General features: G+C 43.6%; 1 long non-coding RNA gene across 2 annotated transcripts; it reads right to left on the reverse strand.

The window, feature by feature from the left end:
- Positions 1 to 1,775: 1,775 nt before the first annotated feature.
- LOC104681932 lies at positions 1,776 to 10,255 on the reverse strand. Of its 2 annotated transcripts, none has more exons than XR_004056422.1 (4): positions 10,193 to 10,255; positions 5,220 to 5,334; positions 4,884 to 5,057; positions 1,776 to 2,489 (listed from the first exon to the last, which is right to left on the reverse strand). It is a non-coding gene; the product is annotated as an uncharacterized LOC104681932 (long non-coding RNA). The 2 variants fall into 2 exon arrangements; XR_004056423.1 differs by lacking the exon at positions 10,193 to 10,255 and adding an exon at positions 5,921 to 5,979.
- Positions 10,256 to 11,540: the final 1,285 nt, after the last annotated feature.

The raw sequence follows: 11,540 nt of genomic DNA on the forward strand, positions 1-11,540 counted from the left end.
CAGTGACATGGGAGTTACAGCTGGGGATGGGTCAGGCAGCCCCGGCAGAGCAGCTGCCACATGGGGCACCCGCTGCAGTGACAGTATCAGATGTGTCTCCAGCTCCCCAGGGTAGACTGTGGGGTATAGCTGGGTTCCTCTGAGACCCACTGCAGCTCTGGGGCAGAAAGGGGTCTGGACATATCATTATCACAGGCTCAGAAGAGCAATGGGGGTGAAGTGGCAGTCAAGGTCCCAGGTGGGGTTGACTTGTACTCTGGAGCAGAGTCCAAGGGGAGCTTGGGAAGTGAGCACAGAAAAGGCCTGAGGGTCTGTTGGGGTGGAGGGTAAAAAGAAGAGATCTGGAAACCTCTAGAGCAGGTTCCAACTCAGCACAGACTGAAGGTCAGACAAGCTCAGGGCACAGCCAGGCAGCCCAGTGCTGGGGCACAAGTCACCTGCATCTGCACACTGCTATCCAACCTCAGAACCCCAACTTCAACACACCTCAACTTCAAGGCAAAAACTTTGCATAGCTGGTCTGGGCCCAGTGAGATCGAATGTGAACATCTGGCCTAGGGCCAAGGAAGATAGCTGTGAACACCTGTGCTGGGACCAAGGAGGATGGCTGTGGACATCTGGGCTGGGCTCAAGAGGACGGCCTGGAATAACTGGGATGGGTCCAGAACATATGGCTATGAACACCTGGGCTGACCCCAATGTGGACAGCTAGAAACACCTGGTGTGCACTCAGGAGGACAGTTCTGTTCATTTTGGCTGAGTTGAATGAGTACAGCTGTGAACATCTGCACCAGGCCTAATGAAGACAACAGTGGACAGATGAGCTGTCCCCACTGAGGACATCTGTGAAGCCCTGGCCTGGGACCATGGAAACTGCTGAAAACAACTCAAAGAAGTCTTGTGAGGAAATCTATGAACAACAGGGCTAGGCTCAATGGGGACAGGCATGGACACCTGGGCTGGGCCCAGTGTGGATGGCTGTCAATACCTGGGATGGCCTCTATGAGGGTGGCTGGCACCAATAAGCACATGTGTGAACAAACTGGCTGCCCTCGATGAGGACAGCTATGGATATCTGGGCTGGCTGTCATGTGGATGACAGAGAACTCCTTGGCTAGCTTAGATGAGGACCACTGTGAACACTGGTGAGGCCTGGATGAAGACAGCTGTGAAGCCCTGGGCTGGCCACAATGAAGAGAGCTACGAACAGTTGGCCTGGGGCCAATGAAAATGGCTCTTAACCCTGGGCTTGATGTCACTGAAGGGAACTGTGAACTCCTGGGCTTGCCTTGATATTGATGGCTATGAATAACTGCTGGTATAAAAAAAACTGAGCTCATACAAACGAGGAAGGCTGTGAACCCCTGGGCTGACCTTGACGGGGATGGCTGTGAACACCTGGCCTGGGCCCAGTGAGGACAGCTATGAAGAGCTAGGCAGGGCCCAGTGAGGTCAGCATTGAACTCCTGGGCTGGCCCAATGAGGATGTCTGTGAACACTGGTCTGGGCCCACTGGCAACAAGGACTAACACCTGGGCTAGCTACCAATGAGGACAGCTGTGAACACCTTGGCTGGGCCCTCTAAGGACAGCTTGGAGTGTTTGGGCTTGGCCCAAAGTCAATAGCTGTGAACCCCTGAGCTGGGCCCAGTGAGGGTGGCAATGAACCCCGGGCTGGGCCAGTGAGGACAGCTGTGAACACCTGGCCTGGGTCCAAAAAGAACAGGCTGAGAACACTTGGGCTAAGCCAAAATTACATATTTTTCAGCGGAACTGAAAATCTGCTCTAAGATGCTTTGAACTTCAACATACAATATAGACAGGAAGTAAATGAAAAGCAGTTCCGTCCTTCTCACTCCTCTGTTTCCTCACGCACTACACTTTGCCTTGCAAACAGCCCTCCTCTGCTTCCCCACATTAACTGTGGTCATCGCCAAAACTCACTTCAAATACTTACCAGTCCCAAGAATCCTTGCTTTTCGCACAGCACTTAGCATAGTATATTGTAATCATTTTATTGCTTCCCTCTGAAACCAAGAGCTTCTTGAGAGCAAGGGCTGTATCTTTTGTCTCTATAGCCCCGAAGACCTAAGACATAGTAGCAAATACTTTAAGCTTTTTTACATAAATTAATCATCTAAATTATTATATCTAGAGCAGTGTTTCTTAAACTATATTTTAAAGAATATTTGCTTTACCAGAAGTACCCCAAGACAAAGACTACATGACCGTCTGCATTTGAGAAGTCACGAAACTATTTCATGTCCAACAATCAAGAAATGTCTTAAACTTCACCTAATCTCCATTTGACAATAGTTTTGTGGCAAACATTAACAATTGAGGAATTAAGAGTTTCAGAGATACTGTTGCCAGAGCTTCCCAAAGAGGTGAAGGTTTCCTATGTGTGGTACAAACTTGCTTGATTCACTTCTGTCAATGGTGTCAGGATCCCAGGTGCTAATGTCAGGCACTGCTGCTCCAAATGGGTCACTAAGGAAATAAGCTCTGAATTAGGAGAGATTGGCTGCAAATGCACTTATTCTCTTTATTATTAAATAGTCCATTGGTTTTTTTTCCTAATACAAGAGAATAGATTTTTATCTTAACTGTTAGAAAGCTTAGTATGTTCTGCGTAAGAAAGGTTTAAAAAACTTAAAAATAAATCTTAAAAAAACCCAAAGCTCCGTAAGAAATTCTATTATCAATTCTAATGGTAATCTTGGGACCTAATCAACTCTACTTTTTAAACCCATTTTTATTGGTTTCTATTTAAATTGTATTTAAAATTAGTTATTATTTTAGGCAAAATATAAATCAGAAAAAAAATATAATGGCCTGTCAATAAAAGCTCTCATACCGATCCGTATGGATTATCTCTAGCATAACAAAAGCCAATAAGTCAGTTGCATTTTTAGGGAAGATTGCTGAGGAGAAAGATGTAATGTCTGCAACATTCATAAACTATCCACCAATAACCAGGAATAACCTAAAAAGGCTTCTAGGCATTCTTATTGGTAGATGATTATTTGTGGTATAGATAAAGAAAAAGAGTTTTAAAAACTTCTAAATTCTAAAATTCAACCCCATAACTGAGGAATTTGTATAATCTATAGACTACGTATTATAAGCAAATACACGCTGACTTAGAAACCTTGAAGTCTTTATTAAAATATACTACAACATAGGAATTGTAAACCCAAATACGTACAAGGACAAAGGAAGGTTCACTGACAAAGGGAAGCATTAATGTGGGCACAGTAGCAAGCTGGAGAATATATGCCTTCTGTAGAGGGGCGACCTCTGCACAGCAGGCCCAACAGTGCTAGAAACTCAGGGGATGCCAGGTTTGATTTTTTAACATAAGCCTGAAGTCCCGATTTCTGCACAAGTCTTCTAAATTTTACATGTTGACTCAACTTACAGAGGCAAACAAACAAATCTGTGCACCACATTTAGAATACAGCCCTTGTGTTTTTATATTTGCTTCCTAGCAAATATAAAAATGTTACTAAATGGTTGTGTATAATCCAATTATTTGCATGTAAAATATTTTCTTTCTCCAGTATCATATGTTTTACAAAAATTTCAGGCCCTCATATATGATAGAAATTGCTAAAAAGACTCATAATACCCACTTCAATAATTTTTCCAACATTTATGCATTTACAATCTATTTATACATAATTTTCCCAGATTGTTAACCAAATACATAGTTTGTACACAGGACCGCCAAAACTAAATTATTAAATAATTCCTATCTGTTTTCTTATTAACTTCGTGGATTTCATTGTTTAAAACTGACATCCTGGTTATGCTAAAGCTCTATAAACTTAACAGACACACTGGGATAGTTCATAATACAACTTCAACTAAAAAAAAAGTTTAGGATTTGCTTCTATTCTAATTGAGAAAACCCAACTTGTAATGAACACTTGTTGACATATAATCACCTATATGGTGACAACGGGACATGAAATGATGAAAGGGTCAGCTTCTACTTATTGAAAGATTACCTGTAAGTAAATTTCTAAAGACTCTCTGAATGGCAGTGAATGATTAATGGTGGGAAGGAAAAGGTGTTATTCTGTTAGCCAACATGGTCTTGATCTCCTGACCTTGTGATCCACCTGCCTTGGCCTCCCAAAGTGCTGGGATTACAGGCGTGAGTCACCATACCCGGCCAAGATGTCCATTTATTGTAAGTTGCTTTAGTTTTGTTTTTTAAGATAAAGCCTATTTCCAGGGCATATTTTCTTCCCTGTGTTGTTTTACATTAATTAGGAAATAAAAAACCCTGCATAAAAAAAAAATTGAAAAGATTTTATCTTTAACCAATTCACAAATATTTTCCAAAGTGCATTTTAAAAAGCCGTGCCCTTTAATGCTTCTTTAAAAGTATCAAAATTTAGGCCAGGCGTGGTGGCTCATGCCTGTAATCCCAGCATTTAGGGAGGCCGAGGCGGGCGGATCACGAGGTCAGGAGATCAAGACCACCCTGGCTAACACGGTGAAACCCTGTCTCTACTAAAAATACAAAAAATTAGCCGAGTGTGGTGGCGGTAGCCTGTAGTCCCAGCTACTCGGGAGGCTCAGGCAGGAGAATGGCATGAACCTGGGAGGCGGAGCTTGCAGTGAGCCGAGATCGCGCCACTGCACTCCAGCCTGGGGACAGAGCAAGACTCCGTCTCAATAAAAAAATAAAATAAATAAATAAAATAAAAGTATCAAAATTTAAAATAAAATCTTAGACAACTAAGTTATTTCAAAATAACTTAATTTGCATTTGCATTCAGGGAATGCTTGAGCTTCCAAATACAAAAAATGGACCCTTACCTACGTCAAGATTAAAACACATATTTTGAAAAGAAAGTTGTTAATCTATACCTTGTCCAGTGCTTCAATATTTGCGTCATGGGAAAGCAGTTTTTCTGCCAGTGACGTACTCTCATTACACTCAGCATAATGGAGAGCAGTGTTGCCGTAGATATCCTTAAGATTTGGATTGGCACCATGTTCCAGCAGAATGTTGGCACAAGTCTCTTCCTGGCAATGTACAGCCTGCCCATATTAGATCAAGAAATAGATTGTAAATTCTAAGAATTCAAAATACAGATTCCACAGGTTATACCAACTAGTTACATGTAAATGAGATGAATTTGTTTTAATTCTATATATGTAAATCAAAGCCATGTCATGCTGAAAGAGTTGGCTACTACATACCTGTATCAAAGGCGTACTGTTTTGATTGTCACAAACGTCAGTCTGGCATTTTCTGCTCAGCAGGAGAGTGACCACTTCCACACAGGCATTAGCACAGGCCAAATGTAGAGCAAGTCTATGAGAGTAAGAGGACTTTTTAGGAAACTGTAGTGCAATATCTCAAAACACACAATAATTCACATAATTGTAAACACTGAAGAGCATGTTTTTCCTCTGCCTTGAAAACAAATACTTACTTTTTCTTGAGTAAGGTACAATATGTATTAGCTCTTATTGTTCACTGCCTTAATGAAAACAGCAGCGTATTTGAATAGAAAGAGCTCAGTCTTTGGATTCAGTTCAACTAGGGCTTGAGTCCTACGTTAAACTGTCATTTACCAGGTATTGCTTAGCCTTTCTGTGCCTCCACTTCCTCATTAATAAAGATGACAATAGTAGCCATCTCATAGGACACCATCATGGTGCTTAAATGAGAAACTGTGTAAAGTATTTAGAGAAGTCCCTACAGCAACAACTCAATAATTGTTAGATTTTTGTTTTTTTGAGACTAGGTCTCACTCTTCTGCCCAGGCTGGAGTGCAATGATGTAATCACGCCTCACTGTAGCCTGGAACTCCTGGGCATTGAGTAGCTGGGACTACAGATGTGCACCAGCATGCCCAGCTTCTAATTTAAAATGTTTTGTAGAGTAAGACTCTTACTTTGTTGCCTGGGCTGGTCTCAAACTCCTGGCATCAAGCGATCCTCCCACCTCAGCCTTCCAAAGTTCTGGGATTACAGGTGTGAGCCACTGCACCCAGCTAGATATTATAATTATTATGATTACTACTACTTAACAAAAGCATTTTAATTAAGTAAAATGATACAATGATACCTATTTCGTAGGATTACTTAAAGAGTAGGTCACATTCTGACACTTATGATATTGGAATGCCACTTACCATTCATGATTTGTTACAAATATAATTGGTAGCATTTTAAAAATGATCTTACTGATATATAAAATAATCAGGCATCACACAATCCATGAGACCTTACGTTAAGTAGAATACGGTATACTCAGCAGGTCTAGGGCAGTTGTAGGCATGTAAGTGGCCCTTAAATACATTTTAGTTCTTAAAGGGACTATGGGGAAAGGGCACTGAAATAACAATCATGCATTTTTTAAACAAATTCTTTGATTTTCAAACAACCTGAAGCCAAAGGAAACTCAAGATTCAAATGAATAGGTACGGCTCATTTTATTCACTACTTATATTTACAAAATATACACAAATCAGACTTTCCAATGATTAATTATTAGTATTTAAGACTGATACTTTTGAAAGGGCATTTAAAGGTTATCTTCTACTATTTTCTAACTTCACAAATGCTTTTGTTTGAAAGGTGGGAGATAAAGTGTCAGTGAGATGAAGTCCTAATATTCCCATTTGAAATCTCTCAGCTTGTGCAGGCAGGACAGGTAAATATGAAGTTTTTAAGGATAAGAGATAGCAGAATATGTCTGCTATATAATATATATATATATAATATATATATATATTTCCTGAGAGATAGCAATATATGTCTGCCACATAACAGGCACTCAGGTAATGTTCGATGAATAAATGGAATGAAAGAATGGATAAATACAGTTGGGGGGCTCAATATTTTTTTTTTTTTTTTTTTTTTTTTTTTTTTTTTTTTTTTTTTTTTTTTTTTTTGAGACGGAGTCTCGCTCTATCGCCCAGGCTGGAGTGCAGTGGCCGGATCTCAGCTCACTGCAAGCTCCGCCTCCCGGGTTTACGCCATTCTCCTGCCTCAGCCTCCCGAGTAGCTGGGACTACAGGCGCCCGCCACCTCGCCCGGCTAGTTTTTTGTATTTTTTTTAGTAGAGACGGGGTTTCACCGTGTTCGCCAGGATGGTCTCGATCTCCTGACCTTGTGATCCGCCCGTCTCGGCCTCCCAAAGTGCTGGGATTACAGGCTTGAGCCACCGCGCCCGGCCAATATTTTTAAATAAACTCGTATAAAGCAATATTTTCACAATAGTAACTATTTTGTTATTTTTATTTTTAAAGAATACAGGTAAAATGAATGATTAATCTATCATTGTTTGCATATATGAAATGAATGTATATATAAGAAAAACATATGTACATAATAAAATACATACATAATAAAATCTGGAAACACAGATAAAAAAATTCCCTTTTACTTCTGAAGAGGCTACAAGTTCAAAGATGACAACAACACACACAAATAATAATAATGGTAAAAAATAGAAAGTGATAAATTATTTTTATCTGTGCAAAATTCATATTCCTCTCTTCCCAAATATTATTCCATTAACAATAAACTTTTACTAGAAGTTTTGTATATGTTCACTGCAGCAATCAGAGTTAAGAAAAAGGAAAAAAATCTTTACTTAAAACACAAATGCCCAGACATTACACATTTTATCATACTTTGTACATATTTTTTGCTAACACAAGACCATAGTCTGTTTCTGTATATGTATAATCAAATGGATTCTTTTTTCCTCACTGGCTATAACAAAATACATCTTCATACATCAACATACTTCTGTATCTATTGTCACTTTCAGTGGTCACATATTATTCCATCCTATGGATGCAACTGTAATTTATTTATAGGATCCATTCTAGGGGTTCTTTTTAAAATAAGTGCTGTGAAAAACAAAGAGTATGTATCTCTATTTCCCAAGGGTATTCAGTGAAATGGAATTGAAGGGTAACTGGCATACACATTTTTTAAATCTAGTACTCACCACCATGTTATGTATTTAAAAAGCAATCAGCAACTTAAACTTTAGGCAGCGTATAAAACATCCTCACACATATTGTGGATAGAGAACAGTTTCATTCCTCTTTTAAATTCTTATACCAGAAATGCAAAGGATTTTTTTCCTATGTACATAAGTAACTTGTAGATCTGCAAAATAAAGTACTTTGCCCACTTTTAGAGTTTTTGATTATTTGATTTGTAAGAATTCCCTGTAAAATGAAGATGCACTTTTCAGGCCCAGTGTGGTGGCTCACACCTGTAATCCCAGCACTTTGGGAGGCCAAGGCAGGCAGATCACAAGGTCAGGAGTTCAAGACCATCCTGGTCAACATGGTGAAACCCCATCGCTACTAAAAATACAAAAATTAGCTGGGTGTGGTGGTGGCGTGCCTATAATCCCAGCTATTTCAGAGGTTGAGACAGGAGAATCACTTGAACCCAGGAGGTAGAGACTGTGAGCTGAGATGGTGCCACTGACTTCAGCCTGGTGCCAGAGCAAGACTCCATCTCAAAAAAAAAAAAAAAAAAATGAAGATGCACTTTTCATCTAATGAGTATATATGTATGTACATATATACAACTTTTCATCTGTGTATATATAACTTACATATCTGTAATACGTTATACATATCAGTACTATGTATATGATACATAAGAATATAATTCCTATAAAATGAAAACATACTTTTCATCTGAATATATATATAATACAGTAAATATTTTTCAAGTATGTTCTCTTATTTTGTTAATTTTTTTTCTGATACACAGGCAGTTTTAATTTTTACTTTGCTAAATCAACCTTCAGAATGCCTGCTTGTGAGGTCATTCTTAGAAAGGCCTTTGTCAACATAAAATTTACCTGTAAAATAAGCATGTGTGTTCTCTTCTGGTACTTTTCTCATTTGCATATGTAAAAATTTCAATCTGTACTCCATCAGGAACTCATGTTTGTGACATAAACTTTCACTAGTTTTCTTCAAACAGCAGGCATTTTTTCATTAACAATTCATTCTTTCCTATTCATGACTGTTAACATTATCAATCCTTATGTATGTCTTATATAATTACATTGTTTCTGCATTTCCTATTCTGTTCCATGCATTTATTTGTCTTCTCAGCTGTTAGTAAACCATTAATTGTAGAAATTAATAGCAAATTTTGTTATCTAGAGGAGGAAGTATTTTTTCACTCCATTATAAACTTGTTTTAAATGTCATCACAATAGTAAAAGACAGCAGATGTCATGCAAAAATGTTAAAACCTTGATGTTTTCATTTGTCTTATGCAAAATTGACAAACAGAGAAAGCGTTCACATTAAAAAAAAATGTGTCTTCCCATTCAAGAACACAGAACCCACCTCCCACTTCTAAGTTTCCCTCTAAGAACCTTCAGTAAAGAACCGATCTGCACAGGTGGATACGGATGTAAAACGAACAGTTTCACCTGAGAACTTTTCGCTCCAGGTATTTTTGATAGGTGAATGAGTTCTCTCATTAGGCACCTCCTATAATGTATATAACACCATGATTTAAACGTGTACGTTAAAAATAAAAACACTGTATATGTTTCGCTTTGTGAGTTAAATCACTTAACATTCTCCACCAAGTGCTCCGCAGGGGAATTATGAGGGATGCAGAGCAGCTGAGGTTCCGTTTGGCCCCGCCGCTCCGAGGGTGTCCGGCGCCCTCCAATGCCCCGTCCCAGGGGCTGCCGGGAAGCCGGGCCCGGGGACCCCCTCCCACCCTGGGCCGAGCCCCCACTCCCTGTGCTGCCTGTCCCAGGCTTCCAGGTCTCTGCTCCTGCGCGCCAGGCAGCGCTCCACCTCCGCGGCATCGCCCTCGACAGCGCCCTGTGGATCTTCCGCAGTTCCGCGTCCCAGATTCGGTGCCCCGAACCCGTGCAGACGTAATCTATGGGGCCCAGGCCCGCTGGCCCCTGCGGCTCCCGAAGCCGCAGAACTTCTTCAAGGAGGTGAGTTCTTCTCAGACCCCCAACCACAGGCTCCTGAGCCGCGGCAGCTCCCTGTCACCTTTTCACCGCCCGCCGCCCCACACCCAGCCCCAAATCCCCAATCAACTCCCAATCCCCGACCCAACCTCTGCGATCTAGCCCAGAATCCGCGATCCAGCCCGGTCCACCCTTCAGCAGCTACACTGGCAGCCTCCGACCTCTCAGACCTACTGACCTCTCAGACCTAGTGAGCCTCGCAAAGCCGTTAGGCGCGCGCCTGCACCTCGGAGGCCACCCGGCTCCCGGAAGCCGCTCCCAGGCGGCGCCTGCCGACAGGTGGGGCTGCAGCCCGGGGCAGGCGCCGCTGAGCTCGCGAGTTCTCCCGGCCGGGCCCGGGCAGCCCCAGGACCACAGGCGGAAAATCGCAGGCGGGCAGCCCGCCCTGCCCGAGGAGGGGGGCCAGTACACTCGCGGCCTCAGATCTCTCAGACCTACTGACCTCTCAGACCTAGTGAGCCTCGCAAAGCCGTTAGGCGCGCGCCTGCACCGCGGGGGCCACCCGGCTCCCGGAAGCCGCTCCCAGGCGGCGCCCGCCGACAGGTGGGGCTGCAGCCCGGGGCAGGCGCCGCTGGGCTCGCGGGTTCTCCTGGCGGCCCGGGCTGCCCCAGGAACACAGGCGGAAAATCGCAGGCGCGCAGGCCGCCCTGCCTGAGGAGGAGGGCCAGTCTGGCCATGCGCCCACCCCGCTCATCGTCCGCAGGAAGATCTGGGGCTGGCACAGGCACCCCGCGGCCACCAGACTGGCTTCACGGATGGCCTGGCTTCAGCGCTGAGGCTCCGGCCCTGGGGGCTGCCTGGGTGGTGTCAGGCAGCGGGAGAGGCAAGGACAGTCTCGGGTTGCCCCTTCCCTCACCTGTCCCCACCGCTTCCCGTGCCAGGACTGGCAGTTTGCAGCTGCACCTCTGGCACTGGCGCGGGATGGCGGAGCTTCCCTTGAATGGCGTCACATTCTACCTGGTCTGAGGGTCCGCTCCGCCTGGACACCTCTCCGGATCCTGGGCCCTGGCGCTGGGCAGTCCACACAGATTCGAGACTGAGCGGCTGCTGGTGGGCTGATCGCCTGACTTCGCCGCCTGGGCGACTGGCCCCAGCATCCGCGCTGCTGGGGGCTCGGGTCTGGTCTGGGGTGTCCAGCCGCTTGCTGCCCGTGCGCCACGTCTGGGCTGGTGGCTTCAGCTGCAGCTCGGCACCGGCGACGGCTGGCGGGCCTGGGACCTGATGTCCTCAGGGTCAAGTGCATCGCCAGCCACCTGAGGGTCTGCTCTTTCTTGGCCTCCTCCAAGAACGCAGGGGCCACCGGGGTGGCAAGTTAAGAATGCCTAAATTGAAGGAAATATCCTTTATTTTTAAGAAATAAGAGTGTGTGTGTGTGTGTGTGTGTGTGTGTGAGAGAGAGAGAGAGAGAGAGAGAGAGAGAGAGAGACACCGCTACAGCAGCAAACGGGATGCACAGGTGAAGGTCCACAGCCAGTTCCTCTATTGATGACCTCCAGGTATAAATGTTCAATCTAACTGCTTTGGTT

This window comes from Rhinopithecus roxellana, chromosome 3 (genome assembly GCF_007565055.1).
Source record: "Rhinopithecus roxellana isolate Shanxi Qingling chromosome 3, ASM756505v1, whole genome shotgun sequence".
In the NCBI taxonomy this organism is placed as follows: Eukaryota; Metazoa; Chordata; class Mammalia; order Primates; family Cercopithecidae; genus Rhinopithecus; species Rhinopithecus roxellana.